The sequence below is a fragment of the Terrapene carolina genome, unplaced genomic scaffold, assembly GCF_002925995.2.
Source record: "Terrapene carolina triunguis isolate 2854851 unplaced genomic scaffold, T_m_triunguis-2.0 Scaffold32535, whole genome shotgun sequence".
Taxonomy (NCBI): Eukaryota; Metazoa; Chordata; order Testudines; family Emydidae; genus Terrapene; species Terrapene triunguis.
Window position 1 is genome coordinate 6,289 of NW_020696886.1, and position 6,328 is coordinate 12,616.

Genomic DNA, 6,328 nt, shown 5'->3' on the forward strand with positions numbered 1-6,328 from the left:
TGCAGGGCAGCTCCCCCAGGCCCTTAGGGGAGATGCCCTCCACCCCCATCCCACTCCCCTCGGGGGGGCCTTGAGTCTTTCCAGGGCAGAAGGGAGAGGGAGCGCCCGTTATAAGCGGCTGCGCGCCCCACCCCAGAGGCAGCTGCATGATCCCCAGGCTGTGGGGCAGGCAGGGCCAATCAACCAGACCGAGAATCTGTAGCCCATTCAACCCCCTGAGATTACCCTGGGCCGGCGCTCGGCCCTGTCTCCCTCCTGCTTTCTGCTGTCCCAAGGCCAGGAAGGCGGTGACAGGCCATGGGGGGGCCAGCCCCCACCAGACTGCAGTGCCCAATGCCCTCCGTCCCTGCAGCGATGCCAGGCTGCCCCCATGCCAGTGCCCTGCATGCGTATCCCTTCCACAGACCCCCACCCCATCCTATCGCCCCTTCTCTGGGCCAGGGGCTGCTGCAATTTACCCCCCCTTATTCTGCCTCTTCCCCCCCCTCCAGTGGCACAGCGGGGGAGGGGCTCACAGCAAAGTCTTAACTGAAAAACCAAAGAAAAATCATTTAAAAAAAAAACCAAACTCACCTAAAAACCCATCGTCTCGTTCGCTGTGTTTGGTCTGAGCGACCGGCGGGCGCTCCCAGCTCCCCCGCCCGCCGGGGGCAGGAGATTGGCTAGACAGGCTGGTGCAGGGAACAGCCAAAACCCCGGCTCCTGGTGCCAGGTGCGGGCCCGGCGCTGGATCACGGCCCCGTCGCAGCTCTGTACATAGTATATATATGTGTCCGTGGGGTTTTGTACCTGGAAAGCGCCGTTCTTCTCTTTTTGCTAGCAACAAAAAATTCCAATATGAACTAATAATTAAACAAAAAATTCCTCAGGGAAGTGAAATTGTTGTTGATTTCTGTTCCCGGAGCAGCTAGAAGCCAAAGGATCGGGGCCCCGTTGTGCCAGGCGCTGCCCAGACCCTACCCGAGATCAGGGCCCTGTGTTTCTGTCTGTGGCTGTTGGACTTGCCACTCTGCCCCACCCCATCCATTACTGCTAACTGGAGAGGATGGCGCAGCTGGGTCTTGGCCCGGCAGCGGGATTGGCAGGATGGCAGCATTACCGTCTCTCACGAGCGTTTTGGAGTCGTGTTTTCCTTAAATCCCCAGCTCCCGGAGTCCAGGGATCAGGGGAGGATCCGGGCTTTCCTTTTCTAGTGGAGAAAACCTGGCCCCCAAAGGCACCGGGGCCAGGCTGTGACTTGCCGGTGCCCAGAGTTTATTTGTTCTGAAAAAAAATCGGGATTTTTAGGCCTTCCGGGGGACGTCTGCGTAACAGAACCACTGCCCGTGTAAGTCCGGGGAATCGGTTGTCGGCGCCTTTTAAATCAGTATCTGGCGTCGGGCAGTGGATCTCACACTGCAGCATCCTGGCAGGCCCATGGGCGTCGGCGTCTCTCTCTCGGTCTCGCTCTCAGACATTGTTCTAGTACAGAGCCCCGACAGGGTTCCCAAGGGAGTTGGCCGAGGATCAGGCCCACCCGCGACTCCGGTCACTTTGAATAACGACTCCGCAGACGCTGTCTCCAGCTTTTGCCATTTGGGTTCGACACTTGCCGGTCGCTCCAGCTCTGAGGCGGAGGTTCTCCCTCGGCTCGGCATCCCGGCCTCTGCCACGGGTCGTTTCCACCCAGTATGGAACCAACCTCCTCTCGGCACGAGACCCGCGTTCGGGATCTAGTCGATCTGGATTCTCCCCGCCCTGCTGCCCGGCGCGGACACACCGCCGCTCCGGCTGGGCCTCCCCACCGAACGCCGACCTCGGATATCGGCCCTAAAGCAGTCGGACTTCATCTCTCGTGCCGATGTTGGCAGTCACTCCGGTCTACAGACGACTGTAGACCCCCCGCCCCTCCCGTGGGTGCATCAAGTCTGTTCCCCCGTTGGACCCTTGCGGCCGTGCAGAAATGGACCAAATGACGAACGATCACCAAGAGAACGATCGCCTCTCCAGCGCTGGAGAAGGGGCCCCCGACGGCTGACGCGGCCCAGTGTATCTAGGGTGTCCTGGCTCACCGAGCTCACCAGAGGGCAGCAAACTCACATGCACACTTCAGCTCAGCCCCATCATCCAGTGTCAAATAATTCCCCCAGCGGAGAGAGGGAGGGGTGGGAGCTGCGGGGTGGGTGGAGAGAGGAGGCCGCGCCACTGCCCGGGGCAAAGGGATTGCTTGTGGCGCGAAGTGCGGTTCACCTGCGGAACTCCACGCTGCAGGAGGCCACGGAGGCCTCAGCTCCTCCAGGAGACAGCACTGTGCAGCGGAGTTGTACAGCCCTGGGGGGAGCAGGGGTGCACGACCCCTCACGCGCCCCCACTAGGGGCTGGCCCCATTGCAGCTGCCACTGGGTGGGAACAGGGGCAGCAACGACAGGGGCTCTCGACTGCCAGGGTTCGGGGCTGGCGTCAGGAGGGAACATTTCCCCCCACACACCGTCGGGGCAGGAGCTGGGGGGGTGAAGCCTTCGTCAGGGCAGCATTGACAGGCTCCATGGGCCAGGTGGCTGCTGGGGGAGACCCCCTGGTTCGATGTGGGGTGAGTCCCACAGCCCCTGCCCTTAGGGCCGGGGGGGCACCCTGGATGCGCTGCTAACCAAGCCCCAGCCCCTGGATCCTCCCCCACTGTGGCTCCCCCCGACCCCAGGCCTCTGGGGCTGGGGGAGCTGCCCCGGGTCCCGTCCGGCCATGGCTTTCCGGGGGCTGGGGGCTCTGCAGGGGCGGGGCTGCCGGCCGGGTCTGCTGCCCTCACATCGCCAAGGCAGCTGGGGGCTCTGACCCGGGCCCCGGCCTCGCTGCGCCAGGGCTGGGCAGAAACCAAGCGAGACGCAGCCCCCACCCCTGGGGGTCCCCCGGGTGTGGGCACTGGGCAGGGGGTGCAGAGCCAGTCCCCTAAACCCTTCCGGGGCAACGTTCCCGGGCCAGGGCACTCAGGGCAGGGGGGTCTGGCCCCAGGGCCCCTTCCCAGGGCAGCGCTGGGGCCGGGCCCCCTACGAGCCCTCCGGCTCCCTCCCCAGCTGGGTACCAGCCCGCCACAGGAGCGTTGTTTTCTCGTGGCACATGGTGCCGACACCGCCACCCGGCCCTGGCCCCCGGGGGAGCCTGAGGTCACCGGGATCTGGGCCTCCCCCCCACCCGCCTGGGAATTTCCTGGATTTCCACCCCTCACCCTGGGAACATCTGGGTCGGGGGTGGGGCGGTTGACATCAGCCCAGGTTCCCGCATCCCCACCCCTGCCCCAGAGCGCCTGGCCCTCTGCCCCTTGGCCAGGCCCCAGCCAGGGGGGCTGAGGGGACAGGACCCCCCCCCGTCTGTGCTGGGTGGAGCAGGGTTTGGTGAGTGGGCTCTTCGGCGGCCTGCTCCCACTCCCAGGGGGGGCCTTAGGGGGGCTCCTCAGGCCAGTCCCCTGCTCTGGGGAACGACTTGAGGGGCTGGGGGCCTTTTATGGGGGGGGAACTCATTGGCAGGGGCAGGTGGGGGAACACCCCACCCTTTGCACAGACCCGGGGCCCATCGAGGTGGCGCTCAGAGGCTCCCTCAGCCCCCCCCCCCAACCCCCAGGCACTGGCTTGTGGGGCAGGCCCCTCGCTGGGGGAGGCTTTGGGGGGTTTCCCTGGCATCCCAGGCCACGGGGGGCAGGCCTGGCGGTGGGGATGGGGGAACAATTGTCCTGGGCTCCGACCTCAGGGCCCCCGACGTGCTGGGGCCCCATGTCTCTTGCTGGGCCGGTGCACCCCAGAGTGGGGGGGCTCTGGGGAACAAAGGGGGGCTCATTTGGGAGCGGCTGGCACCCGAGAGCGGAGCAGGGGGCTGAGCCAGTGCCCGGTCAGCACGGGTCCCCCAGCCCCCCCATGGGCACTGACCCCCCCCTGGCTGCTGGGCGGGGGACGGGCTGCAGCGACTGAGCTCCCTGCCTCCCCCCAGGGCAGGGGGGTCACGGAGGGAGGGGGAAACTCGCTCAGACGGGAGCCGGGGCCCTAGTCACAGAATTCCCAGAAGAGCCGGACTGGGAGGTTTGGGGGCTGAGCTGGGACAGCTCCCCTCCCCCGCCCCCAAGGAAGCCATGCGGGGGGGTTAGTCAGCACAGGATGTTCTGGCCAGGGGCGCCCGGCGCTCGCTCCCTTTCCCGGGGACCTGCGGCTCTGGGGGGCTCCGGGACAGGATGTGGGGAGAGAGGCCGGGACACGGGGCAGGGGGAGCAAAGCAGATGGATGGTGATGGTGTTTTACATGGTTACAGCGGGGGGCTGGGAGCCAGGACACCTGGGTTCTTCCCCCGGCTCTGGGTGGGGAGCGGGGCCCAATGGTCGGAGTGGGGGGGCTGGGAGCCAGGACACCTGGGTTCTCCCCCCAGCTCTGGGAGGGGAGCGGGGCCCAGTGGTTGGAGCCGGGGGCTGGGAGGCCAGGACGCCTGGGTTCTCCCCCGGGCTCTGGGAGGGGAGTGGAGCCCAGTGGTCGGAGCGGGGGGCTGGGTGGCCAGGACGCCTGGGTTCTCCCCCCGGCTCTGGGAGGGGAGTGGGGCCCAGTGGTCGGAGCAGGGGGCTGGGAGCCAGGGTGTGGAGCTGAGGCAGCTGCACTGACTCACCCGCGGGTTCAGGCGTCACTTCCCAGATCCCCCGGGCGGGCGGAGAGTTTTATCAGCAAACAAATGTTCCGGTAACCCCCAATGCCCCCGTCAGGTGTGCGGGGGGGGGGCAGGCCGGAGGAGGTGAGGTCTGAGGTTGGTTCAGTGACTGTTCTAAGGAGGATGCAGGGTCGAGACTCAGGTAAGTCACGCAAAGGATGTGAAAATCTCTCCCCCTCCGCCCCCCACCCAGCTCTGCCGGTGTCCCTCACTCCCGACCCACAGCCCCTGCTAGCCCAGCCCTGAGCTCCCCCCAGCTCTGCCGGTGCCCCTCACTCCCGACCCACAGCCCCCTGCCAGCCCAGCCCTGGGCTCCCCCACAACTCTGCCGGTGCCCTTCACTCCCGACCCGCAGCCCCTGCTAGCCCAGCCCTGGGCTCCCCCCAGCTCTGCCGGTGCCCCTCACTCACGACCCGCAGTCCCCCCTTAGTCCATGCCAGGACGATGCTGCTGGACGCGTGGAGTGTTGCTGACACAGAGAAGCGCCCACTGGTGACTCATGTCCCTGGTGCAGGATTTTCACCCCACTCACCCCCACTTCCCGCTCTCAAAGCGGCAGCTGGACTCTCCCCGCTCGACCCCCCCCCCCCCCGGGCACTCCGTCTTAAAACCGCCCCCCGGGGGGGGGGGGGGGGGGCTGTCCCTGGGGCAGCAGGGTGGGGTGGGGGGGACTGGAGGGATCCCTCGCTGGGCCGGCTTCCTGGCCCTGCTCCGGTCTGGAAAGTCCCAGTAATGGGAGATCTCAGAGCCCCCAGCCTGTGCCCGCCGCATCCTGAGAGCATCACCCCGTCCTACCGGTGGGGGAACCGAGCCACACATCCAGGGTCACACAGGGAGCCAGTGGCAGAGGGAGGGTTAGAACCCAGGTGTCCGGGGCCAGAGGGCAAAGCAGTCCAAGTGAGGGGTTCTGCTGGCGGGGAGGCGTTCCCCAAAGCCCATGTGCGGGGAGGGCATCTGGAAGAAACAGCCTGAGCTCCCGGGGGGGCCAATCTGCCCACGGGCGGGTCTCTCCTCCCGCGACGCCCGTGCCATGGTCCCCAGAGCTCTCGGAGCGACCCCCATGCCAGGCATGGGCACCAGGCTCTGGGATCCCCAGGCCCAGCTAACGCCAGCCCGACCTAGGAGCGCCAAGGGGCAGCAGGGCGAGCTAACAGCTGAAAGAAAGGGAGGGGCTCCTGCTCTGATGTCATGGGCGGGGGTGATATCATAGCCCTGATGATGATGTCACGGCCCGACTGCCTCTTGGCCAATAGGCTCCCGGGATGAAGATTAACCCAGTCGGCTCTGCCCTGCTCCCGCCTCCTGCCATCCCCCCTTGGGCCCGTGAGCCAGGCGGCGGGAGGGGGTCCAAGGGGACTGGCTTCAGGGCAAGCAGGGCCTGGGGCTCCAGGCCGGGGCCCATTTCACAGCAGGAGGAAACTGAGGCAGAGAGAGGGGAGATCACCGCGCCAGCTGCCCTGACCGGGGTTATGTGAGTGGCTAGTGGACTCTGTTCTGGCCGCGGGGGGGTCCGGAGGGCCGGTGGTGTGTGTGTGTACGCCCTGCCCTGGCTTTCCTGTTAAAACTCACGTGTGAACTTTCCCCTGCATGGTGGAAAGCCACATGTGAGGCCACCCCCGGGCAGGTGGGCTGAGGCGAGCGGCACCTGCGTGGTGACCACGGTCCCGTTGCAGGC